The sequence below is a fragment of the Pongo abelii genome, chromosome X, assembly GCF_028885655.2.
Source record: "Pongo abelii isolate AG06213 chromosome X, NHGRI_mPonAbe1-v2.0_pri, whole genome shotgun sequence".
Lineage (NCBI taxonomy): Eukaryota > Metazoa > Chordata > Mammalia > Primates > Hominidae > Pongo > Pongo abelii.
Window position 1 is genome coordinate 43028308 of NC_072008.2, and position 16375 is coordinate 43044682.

A 16375-nucleotide genomic window follows, 5' to 3' on the forward strand; every position below is an offset into this window, starting at 1 on the left:
TTCAGAGGAGGCTGAAAACAGCTGTTATGATCTGCTCAGTTTACTCAGGTGTCTATCTGGAGCCTTCTCCCCTTAAATTCTTCCCACTCTACCTCCAGCTTTCTATTCTGATCTTCCAATTATGGGAGCATTCATGAACCTTCCTGTCCAAGAGGTTCCCCCCCCCCGCCCAGGTTCTTCGTGCAGCCTGGAGCACCCTTTCAGATTTCAGTTCAATCATCATTGACTTTCAGAGGCCATTTCCTGACCCCCAACAGCAAATAGACCTCTCTTTGCTTTCATGGTGTCTCTTATTCTCTGTGACAGCATTTTGAGTCATTTGTAATTTCTTATCTGTGTACACTAGATGACAAACATCAAAACATAAAAGGAAGTGACAAAGATTCTCTCCTTTGACCAAACATTAATCAGGCTCCTCTAAGCCCTCTGCTCAACTAGGCCTAAACTTGGGCTTGTAGCATCCAGTTTGAGCAAGAATCCTACTAAGTTAATTTAGTGAAAATTCCCCACCACTGATATCTGACTTCCCTGAGTAGCTGATCAAATTCCTCATGCCCCACACTAGATATCTTGTCACCCTGTTGGGTCAGTCTAGCAAGAATTCCCCTTAGCCCTGATGTTTCCTTTCAGTAATTTTCCATTCACTGAGTCTCCATCCTGCCCTTTACCTATTCTTGTTGGAGTGGGAGTCAATGCCAATTTTATTCCCCTACACAGACCCCATTGCAGTGGTCCGTGTACCTACTGTGATAGTCCTCCATGGAATAGAGTCTTTCTTACCATCTTTAACAAGTGTCATGAATAATTTTTTTAACAGTTATGTTGGCTGTGACTCAGATAAGATCAGATTCACCATTGGACCCCTGGAACTCTCATCCAGAACCTGAAGTATGCACCTTTGAAACCTTTGTCTTCACTCTTGGCTGACTGATCAGGAATCCATTGGTAAGCCCAACTCTTGAGCCAGTGCTCCAGATGGCAGTCTGTTGAAGCATGGTGAGGATACATTTTGATTCTTATGATTCTGAGTATACTCTCTGAAGCTGGGTTAGAGTCTGAGGCTTTTTATGAAAGGCACCTGAGCTTCCTGCACTCCAGCCTGGGTGACAGAATGAGACCTTGTCTCAAAAAAAGAAAAAGAAAAAGAGAGAAAGAAGGCATCTGTTAGGCTGGAAGTCTTTCTTCCTGGCTCTTTGTTTGGAGTGGAGTTATATATATTCTCTGATTCCTGGGCCTGGTCCTGGCTAGAAAATTCTTCCTGTCTCCCACCCTTATTTAATTACTTCCTGGCTCCCTGGCCTGGAATATTTTCCTGACTCTTTTGTTTCAAGTGAGGATCCACTCCACAACTACTGGGCTGGAAATTTTATTTTTTTCTGGCTCTTTGTGAGGCCTCTAGAAATTGTTCAGTTGTCTGAAACTCCTCCTCTTGAACCCCTGCTGAGGCCAGCTCTGTCTACTTCCTTTCTTATTGGCATGATTTTGCTGAGGATTATTTGGAACTCCAGTGGCCTCTTTGAGGAACTTGAGATCTCCTCAAACTGGCTCTTCTATGGTCTCTTCCTTCCCATTGCTTCTTCCTCTTACCACCTTCAATCCTCCCTTCAGCTCCCTTGAATTCTTTGATATGTTCCCCTCAAACCCCTGCCTGCTCCACTTCTCTGTCCACCCCTGCTAGACATTTTCCTTCTCGCTCCAGCTCAACTCCCTCAGTCATTTGAACTTTAATCCTCCCACGCACATCAGGGCCTCTCAAGGGACTCAGAGATACCTAAAAGCCACTATCTGAGGCTGAAAAAAAAAAAAAAAGGCTAATTAGAAACAGACTGGATATTTTATCTACTCAGATGGACTCTGGAATCATCTAGACATTTGGCTGACGTGCCCTCAGTCCCTGATCTCAAATTTAGTCTTCAGCCTTTATAGGATTACATATCAGGAAAAAGAAAATCTTGGAGGTCCTTAGAGGTCTCCACAAAACTTCATAAAAAGCTTTAGCTCTTTTTTTTTTCTTCAGCCATTTACATTTTATTTATTCCTTTTAACATGTTCTTTCTTAAAACAATTACGTATTTTATAACTGATACTTCATCATATTCTTTTTTAACTTTCTTTTTTATTGTTTTTTTTTAAGTTCTGGGATACATGTGCAAAATTTGCAGGTTTGTTACATAGGGAAACATGTGCCATGGTGGTTTGCTGCGCCTATCAACCCGTCACCTAGGTATTAAGCCCAGCATGCATTAGCTATTTTCCCTAATCTTTAGCTCTTATTGAGTAGGTAACCTCAGTTTGTCCCATTTTTGTCAGAAACACAATTTAGATAAAAATATAAGGGGAGATAAACCAGTGAGTTTTGTATTACTGTGTTGCCTGATTCATGGCTAAAATTTTAGAATAAAAGGTATAAGATCTCTCTTTGCATCTGTATGTTTATATATGCTTGTATGTATGCATGCATATTATATAAATGACATTTCCCTACTTCCAGATGGTATTACCAAATTAATTTATAAAATCCCTCAAGGAGTTCTATTCAAATTGGCTTACAAGATAAATGAGACATATAAACTAAATATTCCTAAAACTCCCAGAAATATAGGAACTAACTCAAATAGTTTTCAATTTTATATGACTTGGGTAAATCTTTGGGAAATTAGATTACTTTAATATTGTTGGCTTAATTTAAAAAGGGTATGTCCTCTGAGTTATCAGCATTAAATATAAGATGAGCATACATATTTATTCTACCTGGGTTTAGCAGTATGTTATCTCTACTAAATATTTAAAGTTATAAAAATTATAAATTTAACCTAAGAATGAATGAAGAAGTGCAGTATCCATCACTTCATGCATATCAAGCAGAGCAGTTAAACAAAAGCCCATGTATTTAACATTTTTAGTTTTTTGTTTTGTTGATGCTTGCCTAACATGCACATGCTATAAAATTAGCTAACAGAAAAATAACTTGAAGTGATGTTTTAGCCTTGTGTGATGTTATAATTATTATAACCTAAAAACAGTTTCCAAATATTTGGTGATGTGAAACCTTAAGAGTTATCCTAATTTAAATTAGGTAATAGATATTAATTAAATAACTAGATCATTTCTAAGCAAGATAAACTATTAAAACACTACTAAATCTAAGTTTATGTCTATATACTTTTGGGTTCTTATTTTCACATGGAATAGAGAGGCTAAAATATATTCGGGCCTCTTAGTAAACATGAAAAATTGTATTATAAAAAAATAGCCTATACCTGTAAGAAATGTGGGAGGGCGTATTCATAAAATTTGCTAATGCGCTCATACAGAATCCTGGTATGTGACAGACTTCACAATTGTCCACTTCCCAGTTTTTTTCTGTAAAATAAATATGAATGATGGCTAAAAAATATTATCTGTCTATATATATATAATTAACACCACTGGAAATAATAAGACTGCAGGGAAACAACTTTGTATGCAAAATATACAAGGGTAGTAGGTTACATTTTTAATAAAGTGTATAAAATATGAAAAATGCGTTTTCATTAAGGAAAAAAAGAGTCATTTTGTCCTAAAGTAAGATGAGTGATTGTTCAAAATGAGAAAGGGGAAAAGAGTAGGACTGAAGCTAAATACATGTTTTTTAAAAGTTGTAGAAGTTGTGGAAAAGGAATTTTATGTGTAGTCAAGATCCTGATATTTTTATAAGGATTTTTTTTAAGCTCAATAATGTACTAATCCAAATCTATAATTTGGTTTCCGCTCTGTTAAAAGGATAAAGTTTTCTTAAATTATTGTAAAAGATTTTTCTTTACCTGTTGAATAATTCATCTAGGAAGGAAAGATGCTATGCCTTATGTAGATAAATTTCCTGTGCTTCATGTTGTCTTTATCACATATTTAATTACTTTTGAAAGCAAATCTTTTCAATATTAAAAAAGCTAGGGTTATTTTTCTCGAGTATGTTACTTACTATATTTACCTCTGGAATCTTTTATTGCCACTTTGATTAAATGGATAACTAAGTATATTTCATAGCGATCTGTAATCCTATTTAATCAAGTGCTCAAACCTTTTGACGTTTTTGACAAACTTCCCAAAATCAAATTCTAAATGATATCTTTTTGACTTGGAACTAACTGACATTTACCAGAGGGCTCTCTTATTAAAGAACTTGTTCTTTCACCTTGTAAAAGAGAGATATTAAAGTAATTAGGTTTATTTCATATGTTAAATTATATGAGAAGCATTGTCAAATAAGAAGTGATGCTTAACCTTCTATAGATGATATGTATATGAATATAACTTATTAATATGTGTTTCAGAAGTTGTATGAAATTCCTAAAAATTTGTCAATGCCCTTACTGACCACATAATGGTCATAATTGCAGTTATTATCTTAAAATGCTGTATGCCACAGAACTAACCAAATTTCTTGTCAAATGAACTCTCTCCAGATCTTTAATCATGATCATTTTAAGTCTTCTGTCACTCACAGATAGTTTTTGTTTTACTCTGATTCTTCTCTGAAAGCATCTACAATCAGCTACAGGCAATAAATTTCCATGATGGTATCAATTGAATAACTTTGCAGACATGCCACTTGACTGAGTAAGAACTTCCAGACTTAATGAAGAAACTGATAGACTCATAAAACTGCTAACCCTAAATCAAGGAAAACAAGGATTTGTGACATGGGACTGAATGAACTAATGAGGATGTTTATACTTTTGTATATTTTTGTTTTAAAACATTGCTGGTTCTTTAATGTTAGTTTCCAGATTCAAGGACCCTTTTCCTCTTTTCTCTTAAGCTATCTATAACTTATAGCAGTTTAGTAGATTATACTTTTGTGAAAAACAATGAATATTTATCTTTCTCTCTACCTTATCCCTCCCAGAATTTGGAACCTCTTATTGAATATTCTCATTTTCATGGCAATATAGTTATTTGCCTAAGTTCAGTAAGAATATGTTTTCCTTGTAACTAGACACAACTGGAGAAATTGGTTATATTACCAAGATTTTGACCAGAATGTCATATTAGGGAATAATGGGTATAGAATTAGCTTTAAGGAAATAAAGTTGACTTTATAGAGCCAATGCTTACAAAACGCTCTTGGAATAACTGGCCTGGTACCTGCCTTACAGGGTTCCCAGCATTACAGGTGAGTGAGGGAGGTTACTTCCTGGAAGACTGTATAAGTCAGGGTTCTCTGGAGAAACAAAACCAACAAAAATACAGATAGATAGATAGATAGATAGATAGATAGATAGATAGATAGATAAGAAGAGATTTATCATGGGAATTAGCTTGCATGATTATGGATACCAAGAACCAGGAAAGCCAGTGGTGTAATTAGGTTTGAGTTTGAAGGCCTCAGAACCAGGGGAGCCAATGGTGTAACTCCCAATTTATGGCAGTAGTCTCGAGAACCAGAGGGATGCTGATGTAAATCATGGAGTCTGAAGGCTCAAGAACTAGGAGCTCTGCTGCCCAAAGGCAGAAGATGGATTTTCCAGCTCAAGAAAAGAGAGAGAATTTACCCTTCCCTGCCTTTTTGTTCTATTCAGGTGGGCCCTCAAAAGACTGGATGATGCCCACTCACACTGGGGAGGGTGGGTCTTCTTTACTCAGTCTACTGATTCAAATGCCATTCTCTTCCAAAACCACCCTCACCGACATACCCAGAAATAATGGTTTACCAGCGTCCGTTAACCCAATCAAGTTGACACATAAAATTAACCATCATGCAGGCCCAGGAACCTCAGGGTACCTTGGGGACCTCGAGAAGAGAGGAATTCATCTAAATCCAAAGATATTGCAGGTGAAATTTGGTAGGAAATTCTTGGCTTGGCTTCATAGCCTTGAGAAGGTTTTAAAAGTCTACTTTGAGATTACTTATGAAAAGTTCCAGCAAAGCAGACTCTAAAAGGCCTATGTGGTTAATTACCATTCTTTTTGTATTTATGTAGATAGGCAGGCTGAAGCTAATGAGATTGGATTTATTTTACAAACAAGGGAGATGACTATAGAAAGAAATTTTGTTTCAGTGGAAAACTATAGTGCACCCATTATCAGATTATAGTCCTGTTCATTGTGTTTGGTTTTATTATCTACCTGTAAACTGGACTGGATTCTGAATTTTTCTAGTTTTCTTTTTCTGGTTATAACTCTCCAAACTAATGCTTCCAATTTTTCTCCCACCCTCCTGACTTGGTATCACTGAGACCAAAAACTGCCCTTTCCATAAAGTCCTGCAAATTGAAGCTGGACTTGATATAAACTTCAAATGATATAAAACATAGCAGATCATCTGTAGGTAATGATCATTACTTCATAACTACTGCTGTGTGGCCCACTTAGAAAGTTCACTGAAACACCTGATGTCATCAGCAAAGACATTAAAACTGCAAATCAAACCAAGAAATTTCTCATATTGCCACTGCTGTCCTCACTCCCCCATCTAAAAATGTTTTGAGCTTAAGTCTAGAAATCTTCTTGACTACCTGCCTACTGGATTCAACAACTGTTTCCAGCCATAATCTTTGTTTTTATTTTGTTTTAATAAAAATTCCCATCATTAAATGCCTGACTTCTTGCACCATTCAGCAAATATCTGAATGTTTCTTCTTTCCTGGAACAAGAGAAGAATGACAAAGACTCTCTCCTTGATCTAACTTTAGTTAGGCTCCTCCGAGCCTCTTATTGATTAGGCCCGAACTTGGACTTCCCTCTATCCTTGTAGAATCCAGTTTGAACAAGAATCCTACTGTTCTCAGACCAAACCAAGGGTGGGGTTGCTTATTCTCGCTGCCCAATAACAAGATGCAGGTGAACTGGGAAAGAAGAGAGTTTATTTCTGTAACCAGGTACAGGGAGAAGGGTGGGAAACTATCGCCAGATCAACTTAAAATTACAAAGTTTTCCAGAGCTTATATACCTTCTAAGCTATATGTCTACATGTAAGTGTGCATTCATCTAAAGACATAAGTGATTAACTTCTTCTAATCTATAACTAAAATCTGAGTTTTGAAGACCTTCCCCTGGAGCCTCAGTAAATTTACTTAATCTAGATGGGCCCAGGTGCCGGGGTGATTACCCTTATCTTGTCTCCTACTAAATCATGGAGCTTTGAGGAGTTCCTTTAGACCCCCAGTAAAAATTTTGTGGAGGTCTGGGGAGTTTCTTCAGACCCCCAGTAAAAACTTGCTTAATTCTAAACCGGTCCTGTTAAGAATTCCTTCGTTACCTTGTCATGCTTCAAGGCCCAGGAAAGGCCTGGGAAAAACTCTTGATGTGCTTTTGTTACCTTCCAGCCTTTGAATAAGGGCACTATCTCTCTCACCTTTTAATATTTAACGTCACCACTCAGTCAGTGCTGAAACAGTTGTTATGGAGTCCTGCCTGTTCAGCTGTTAGTGAGATATGGCCTGTCGTACTACTAAGTTAATTTAGTGAAAATTCTCCACCATTGCTACCTGACCACCCTGAACAGCTGATCAAATTCCTCATACCCCATTCTCCATATCTTGTCACTCTGGCCTGCCTTCAGCAAGAATCCTGTTGAGTCAGTCAATAAAGACTCCTCCTTACCCCTGATGTTTACTCTTACTGATTTTCCATATACTGACCCCCCACATTGCTCCTTGGCTATAAATCTACACTTGTCCTTGTTGGATTGGGAGACAAGCCTCCTTTCTCTCCCTTACTGTGAGACCTCACTGCAGTTGTTCCTATACATATTGTGATAGTCCCATATTGATTAGTCTTCCTTGCTGTCTTTGATGAGTGTCATATTTTTTTAACACATACTTTTTTTAACAGAAAGTTTCTGTTTTGCTCACTACTATTTTTATCTTTGTATTTCCATGACATGATGCTGTACCTGGCACATAGTAGGTATTACAAAAATATTTCTTAAGTGAATGATAAGTGATAGATGATAAGGTATTGGGAGAATGAGATTTTTGAGTGGAGGAAAAGGAGCTCCAGAGCCCTTATAGTCAGTTAGAATTTGTCCAGTCACTCACGCGGACATATGTGGAATTTGGAGATTGTTACGAAAAGTTACTTTGGCACATTTTCTGTCCTTCATAGGCCTCATTTTTTCACAGGCAGAAATATCCTTTGAAAAACAAAACAAAAAAAAATTAAGATCCAGTTTCACATTTTCCCCTCCAGGTAGCAGTCACAAGAATTTTTTTCCTTCTGATAACATTTTGCTTCCTCTTCTCTCCCTCAAGGTCTTTCTGCGTTTTAGAACACAAAAGCAAAAGCATGAAAGAATCATAAAACTTTTACAAGGGCCTTAAGCACCTTAAGTTCAAGTTGTCCTGTATTCTCTAAAGTCCTACTAACTTCGGGAACTCTGCAATCACTTTAAAACTGTGTTATTCATTCCAGAAAAAAATGTACTGCTAACATACTCTTTGAAAAAAGCTGTATTGTGTGATGAGGGTTTTCAGGGATTCAAAAGCTGATATTCAATGCTATAGGAAAACCCTCTGGTATGTCAGGACAAACAAACAAACCTTCATTATTCAGAAATACTTTGGGCTCCTCTTAAAAAGCCTAACTGAAAGGCATCACAGACCAACACACACAAGACTTGTCCTCCTTGCTAGTGGGCACAATGGACCTGTACATGTTAAGCTGTAAACAGGATGTTTAGGGAGACACCAATTCTAGTGCACTGGACGTTTGCCTTTGTGTGTACACAGCACCCACCCCCTACATGTATATTGTGATGTGAATATACAAGCTGCTCAATATATAATGAGTCAGCCATCCTGGAGTTCTTGCGTTTTCTGAAACTCATCATTCAGTGCACAATGGTAATTCAGGCTAGTGCAGGAGCACTGTGATTTGTGACCAATTACGTGGGTCACAAACAAAATCATTTAAGGAAAAAAATTAGGCATTGCAAATTTAGGTTACACATTATTTTTAAATAATTCTTTTTCATTTACCATTGGCTAACTTTCTCCTTAATGAAAGTCACTCTAAGAAAAACCCAAATTTTGTGTTCTTGTCATCAAACTAAAAATTCTAAATATAGTCAACACAGAAGGATACATGTCACTATTATAAGCCTAAAAGTTAGAAAACATCAGCCATCTTTCCAGCATACCTCTTTACACAATTTACTGTTATTGCCCTGCTACAAGGGATGAGCAGATGTCTGAAGTTCCATTGCACCACATCTCTCTGCTCCCCCTCGCCACATGCTGGGGTAAACTACACCTGTCTTACTCAGTGACACATTATATGCAATTTAGATACAGGCCTAGAAATTTCTGCTTTCAACAGATATTTAGTAGCCCTCTGTATTAGTCCATTTTCATGCTGCTGATAAAGACATACCCAAGACTGGGAAGAAAAAGAGGTTTACTTGGACTTACAGTTTCACATGGCTGGGGAGGCCTCAGAATCATGGCGGGAGGTGAAAGGCACTTTGAACATGACAGTGGCAAGAGAAAATGAGAAAGATGCGAAAGTGGAAACCCCTAATAAAACTGATCTCGTGAGACTTATTCACTACCACAAGAACAGTATAGTAGAAAGCCCTCCCATGATTCAAATTATCTCCCACCAGGTCCCTCTCACAACATGTGGGAATTATGGGAGAACAATTCAAGATGAGATTTGGGTGGGGACACAGACAAACCATATCACCATCCACTATATTTCCAGTGGGAGAACCTTTGTTGTGTAGAAAAAACTGCCTTCTTGTCACACAACCAGGAAAAGTTAGGCATGCAGACACTTTGAAGGGTGAGTGGGAATGGAATTTATTGGGTGAAAAGGGGGAAAAAAAACTCTCAGCAAATTGAGAGGGGTTCCTGTTAACAGGCCCCCATCTCACAGATTTAATCCCAGGTTACAACAGAGGAACAGGAGAGGCCAGGCTCCTCCCCACTGCAACGGCACAAACTTCCCGAGGCTCCACCCTGTCCTCCCAGTGCACGGCCTGGTGGGAGTTTCTCTGGGAACCCCTTCCCACCTGGCTGTCTCATTCCCCCCTCTAAAGAAGTACATCTAACTGCCATTAGACTAAGGATAAGGATAAGGACGAAGACCAATTTTAACTGCTTTCTGCTGACGGGGCACTTTTTTGGGGAAAACGGCAGTCAGAGTTCCCTCAGAGGCCTATCTAAGGTTTCCCAGCAGAAGTAGCCATCATCAGAGGCTCCGATTCCATGATCGTTTGGAGTTTGATGGCCTGAGGGAAAGAACAGACAAACCGGGTTATTAAAAATCATGTATCAAAACGAAACAAGGGGAAGAGTAAGGACAGTTCCAAGGCTTTTTACTGGTTTGCACAGGGAGAGGGAGGCCAAAAGCCCGCCTGGTAATAAACTTTACCCTTTTGCCAGAATGTTGGGCTTCCAGGTTCCCTTCCCCTGAGCCCAATCCTAAGCCAACCAGCGTAAGATCTGGGAAATTAACTTTTCCCATTTTGGAGGATGCATCTCAGGGGAGTGTCTTGTAGTACAGAGACACAATTACCTATCAGTGAAGAGAGGACAGAGAAGGAAAAATGAAAAAAGAAGGTTTTTTCGGAGGAGTCCCAGGGTTTCAGGATACATTTGAAAGGGGTACAGACTGAAGATTAATTGCTACTCATCTAGAAAGAGGGGGGCAGGTATCTCTGGTTCCTTTCTCTTCCTGGAAAATACTCGGAGTATGTGAGGGAGGGAAAGTGAGTTGTTCCTCTTTCTTTCCTCCATCCTTGTATCCTCTAGTCCTGGCAACCATGACAGGCTGCTATCCATGGGTGTTAAAGCGGCTTTCACCCATGTTAACAGGAGAACCTAGGGGGTGGGTGTATCTGCTCTTACCCATATACACCCTATCTCCCCTGCTGTCAGTAGCCTTGAATTACTTCGACCTCATTTATGCCATGGATACTAATGTGACCTTTATCCATGAAACGGGAAGCTTGGCTTAATCGGCAGCAATTAGCCCTGCTCACCTGCATTGTGCCTTTTAACTTCCATTATCATCTGCCTCCAGATCCCTCAGATGCAGTTTTCTTTCCTAGAGCTTTGACCAGAAGCTTGGAATTGAGTTTGGGACAAAAATGTGCCTCCAGGGGGTTGCATGGACTACTTATCATAAGCCAAATGCTAAGCTGAAGCTGTGGAATTGAATCTTCCTCCAACAATGGAGAGAAAAGGATGCGTTGTGAAATGCCCAGATAACTGGTGGCTATAGTTATGCTTGCTAAGATTTGGGTGCATGGTGCTTGACTTTAGTTAATTCCCTCGGTCTTAGTCTCCCAAAAAAGAGACCTCTGGGTGATGGGCAACCTATTTAGTCCCATCACCTGGCAGGATTTGCAGGATAATTTCTCAGAACTAGAATATTGATCCAGATTTCTACATTACTCACCCCTTTTCTTCTTTCTGAGCTGCAGCCAGAGTTTGCTGGTTGGTTCACAGGAATAAGCAAAGTTAGTCTAAAATGTAGGCGAAAACTTAAAAATGACTAATGAGTTTAGAATTTAATGACAAATGTATAAGTTTTGAAGCATAATTTCTCTCTCTCCAGTCCTCATTTTTGTTTAAAAAACAAATCATGACAAATAGGACTAAGTTTTTTGCAAAATAGACTTTAGCATTATAGTTGACATCATTATGTGCATAAAATTCAGCAAGAATAACTATTTTTACATACTTGAGATTCCACAAGGAATCTCAGATAAGACCTTTTAAAGTGGTGCCCAGCCATGGGTTTGTATCCTTAAATACCTGTGAGTTGGGTGATCCTCTCCTCTTAAGGTCCCAAGATAAACTTGGAGCTCCTTGGCCTGTTAGAAAGTGACATCCTTTACTGACCACAGGTCAGGAACTCTGTACAGGAACTGTGTAGGCAAGGGTATGAGGCCAGTTTTCCCAAGGGGCTTTTATCAGCTCTGCAAGTTGAGCTTGACTCCTTAAAGGGAAGCATACTCTTTCAGTCAAAGCCTTGGTAAAACAACCAGTTGCTACAATTGTGTCCTGTTGCAAAAGAAAATGGATTCTTATTGCACTGATGCAAACAACTATATTGCCATAAGTTAAGAATACTCACAGATAGTTTCCAAATTCTAGAGGAACCAGGCAGAGAGAAACAAACATGCTCCAAATTTTGTTCACAAGATTATATCTCACTCAATTATTAAAGGCCATAAATAGTTCAAAATAAGTTTCCTTGACTCTGAAAAACCAAACAATGATCAGCAATATTCCAAGCAAAAGTCAAAAAGATTGCTTCAGTTTTCTGAGTTCGGTCCATTTAGTTGACTCTTATTTTGCTGGATATTCATGAACATTTGAGCTCTTCATGAATCCTGTATATTTTTCCTTTATTCCAATGTCACAGTCTCCAAAGTTATCAGAAACCTATATTTGAGAGCACCTGTCAGAATCCTATAGCTTATTATAAACCCTCTTTTGAAAAGGATCAAAACAAAATAACAATTGTTTGTAAATAACAGTGTCCAGGGTAGTAACAGTTAGAAATGCAATTGACAAAGAAGTTTGGTTTACAATAACTTAACATAACAACCTTAATTATGATTGATAGCATATACTTTAGACATCATAGTTTTAGAAATCCCATACAATTTTGGAACATATATTAGTATTGTTCACCAAAATATAACCTAAAGAAGATTGAACACCATTTTGGCAATCCCATGTACCTAAACATGTCAAATAATCCTGTTTACCTCTCTTTTGGATACTCCAGGGGCCCTCTGAAGCACCCAAAAGCCAGGCATCAAGAAAGACAATTTTGAAACTGAAATCTAATTTTGGGAAGCCTGTTAAGTGTTAGAAATTTAGAACACTTGATGTTATGAAATAGAATTCCAGATTACCATGAATTATTTATTTTGCCAAAATGATGACTCACAAATTTTAAAAAAGCAAAAACCTTTTATAACCCTTTACCAGTTTTTCTAAAGACCAGATTAGTGCTTTAAGAGTACCTTGTGTTTTTATTTCGATGTTCAATTTACAGAAAAACCATATAATACCCTTTTGAATTTAGTCAATATGTTCACACACAGAATTTTTGCAAGAATAATTTTTGCAATCCTTCCACCACTTGTTTGAACTTTTAGCTTTATCTTATCTAATTTAAAACAATTATTTACCCCTGGGCAAGAATTTACATTTCCATGCCTTTTTAATAATCTTTTACTAAAAACACATTTTACTGTTCTTATACACCTCACATGTAAATCTATTTCCAGTAGTTTCAATTACATGTTATAATGGTAATGCCTAGCAATTTTTAACTTAAATGTAAAACAGGGTAAGTTGTTTTAATTATGTACTAGGGGCAGCCAAGGTTTGACTCCTTCCAGCTTAATTAAGGGTGTGGTTCATTCCATATGTCCCCAGGCCTTACCAGTTGTGAAGCAGGCAAGTCAAGTAGTTCTCAAAACCCCAAAAGCAGTTTCTAACCTTAAAATATTTAGCAAAGCTAGCACCTGACCTGCATAATTTAGTCCACCTATTTATATTTTGATGACATCTGCTTTTTACCAATAATCTTTAAGGCTGTTTTTATTTCTCAAAGATTAAAGTCATGTGAACTGAAAGGTACCACAGCTTTTATCTTCCCTTTAGAAAATATTTGATCCAAGAGCTTATCTTCCTTTAGGCCAATTAATTAGAGCTCTTTTTATAGGCGTCACACACAGAGCACATATATAACTACACAGACAGGAAGAAGAAAACCCAGTCACCATAAAATCTTTTGTTTGCCAATCTCCTAATTGGATTATTGACCTCTGGGTGGAGCCCTTTAAGAGACAGTGCTAGGAAAACATGCAGCTTCTAAGGCCTAATAAATAGGCATAGATGGAGCAAAAACAGATTTTGAGAGGGATCTATTCGCTCTTAATTCCTGAGGTTCCATGAGGAAAACTGAGGTCTCTCCCCTCTAATGTGTGCTTTAAGAGTGGCAAGGCAAAATGGAGAAAAATAATTCAGTTGATTGAGAAAAAAACCTTTTTCCAGCAAAACAAGATCAAAGAAAAACGTAAAGGCCTTTTAAATATACCTATAACTTGGATATCCACTTTTAATTAAGCTGAACACTCTTTAAGAAAGTCCTTTTGGCCAGGTGCAGTGGCTCATGTGTATAATCCCAGCACTTTGGGAGGCCGAGGTGGGTGGATCACAAGGTCAGGATATCAAGACCATCCTGGCTAACATAGTGAAACCCCGTCTCTACTAAAAATGCAAAAAATTAGTTGGGCGTGGTGGTGGGCACCTGTAGTCCCAGCTACTCGGGAGGCTGAGGCAGGAGAATGGTGTGAACCCGGGAGGTGGAGCTTGCATTGAGCCGAGATCGGGCCACTGCACTCCAGCCTGGGGGACAGAGTGAGACTCCGTCTCAAAAAAAAAAAAAAAAAAGTCCTTTTAACTCCCCTATTACCTGAATTTAGTCGCACCAAGTGGCCAATATTTCTGGCTTTCAAACTTTACTAAAGGCTCAGAGAAAGGAAAATCCAAGGCAATTTATGGAGGGGAAGAGAATCAACAGATAGCAAATGTCACACAGATATCAAACCAGAAAGGACTCATTCCCTAAGCCAAGATTGAACCCTGGGCTGCCATTATAAAATGGCAGAGGACAAAAGAAAGGCATTGCCACATGGTTACAGGCCATGCTCCCAAGGATATAAAACAAGATGGAGGCTGACCACAAAGTTTGCTACAGAACCTGCAGAAAGACACACAAAGCACACCAGATTGGCTACAACTCAAGACCAACTTCACAAATCTTTTTTCATAATGAAAACTTTACAGAGAATATAAACAGTGATCTCCATCATTTCTGGCCCAGCAAAACATCTTCCAAAAGGAAAAAAAAAAAACCTCCCTTAAAAGTAAACTGCTGGCCGGATGCAGTGATTCAAGCCTGTAATCCCAGCACTTTGAGAGACCAAGACAGGTGCATCACCTGAGGTCAGGAGTTCGAGACTAGCCTGGCCAACATGGTGAAAACCCATCTTTATTAAAAATACAAAAAATTAGCTGGGCATGGTGGCAGGTGCCTGTAATCTCAGCTGCTTGGGAGGCTGAAGCAGGAGAATTGCTTGAACCGTGGTGGCGGAGGTTGCAATGAGCCAAGATCACGCCATTGCACTCCAGCCTGGGCAACAGAACAAGACTCTGTCTCAAAAAAAAAAAAGAAAAAAAAAAAAGTCAACTGCTGACAGGGTAGAAAAAAGAAGAAGATTCCTGGGGAAGAACCTCTTATTCTTATGCAAATAGGTTCCTACACCAGGGAGAGAAACTTAATTGCTGCCCAAAGGAGTTGGACCCCTTGGCCAGGTTAGGGGAAGGCTCCCTTGCCATGCATCCCAGTCCTGGCCAGGAGGGGAGTGGGGGAGGCACCGTTCACTGGTCCATCCCGCACGCACCTGCAACCATTGGGGTGCGGTGGTGCGCAGTTTCCTATACCCTCAGAAGAGGTCCAAGGAAAAAAAGGCTTAGAAGTGAAAGGAAAAAAGATTTTTTGGTTTGCATAGTACTCACCCTTCCTCAAGCTCCATGTCTGGTTGCCAAAAATGTTGTAGAAAAAACTGGGTTGTTGTCACACAACCAGGAAAAGTTAGGCACACAGACATTGTGAAGGGTAAGGGGAAACAGAATTTATTGGGCAAAAGGGAAAAGAGAAAACTCTCAGCAACGCTAGAGGGGTTCCTGTTTACAGACTCCCATCTCACAGATTGGGTCCCAGGTTACCACACAGGAACAGGAAAGGCCAGGCTCCTACCCCCTGCAAACGGTGGGAAATTCCCAAGGCTCCACCCTGTCCTCCCAGAGTGCAGGTCAGTCAGAGGTTCTCCGGGGACTCCTTTTTTACTCGGCTCTCTCACCTTCATCTGAAAGCCACAAAACAATGGAGTTATGCTTCAGTAGTCTTCATTGTGTTAATATTTGGTAAGTACATCTAAAGATACATTTTGTTCTGTCATGACAGCTTTTTAAATAAATAAAAACACACATCACTGATGTGTAAAATGTAATTTTAACTCTCAACTGTTTGCACAGGAGCCATGTATTTGGCAGAGTGCTATTGTTAATCATGACAGTAGATCACTCCCACAGCTTTGTTTCTTCTGCTAAGAATCACATCTCTTCTTCTATAGAGACATTCCCCAAATGCCCTAAGTATAAGAGTTCGTTCAGAAGGAGAACCCAGCTAGAAACAAAAAAATTCTCAACCAAAGGTGGGAATACCTGTGAAACCAAGAGGCACCACAAACAAGAAAAGCATCCTAGATGTCCCACTGGGTGCCATTAGTGAGAGGTTAGTAAAACACTGAGAAGGCAGTGGACTCTTCCGGGAGCAATCATGCTGCCAGATGTGGAGA

The 16375-nt window shown here is 39.0% G+C and overlaps 1 long non-coding RNA gene across 1 annotated transcript in view; it reads left to right on the forward strand.

Annotated features, from left to right (window-relative positions):
* Positions 1-16375, forward strand: part of LOC129052913 (uncharacterized) — a 29852-nt gene that overhangs the window by 764 nt on the left and 12713 nt on the right. Inside the window, exon 2 of the long non-coding RNA XR_008518052.1 lies at positions 818-945. This is a non-coding gene — a long non-coding RNA (uncharacterized LOC129052913). The remainder of the gene's footprint in view (positions 1-817; positions 946-16375) is intronic.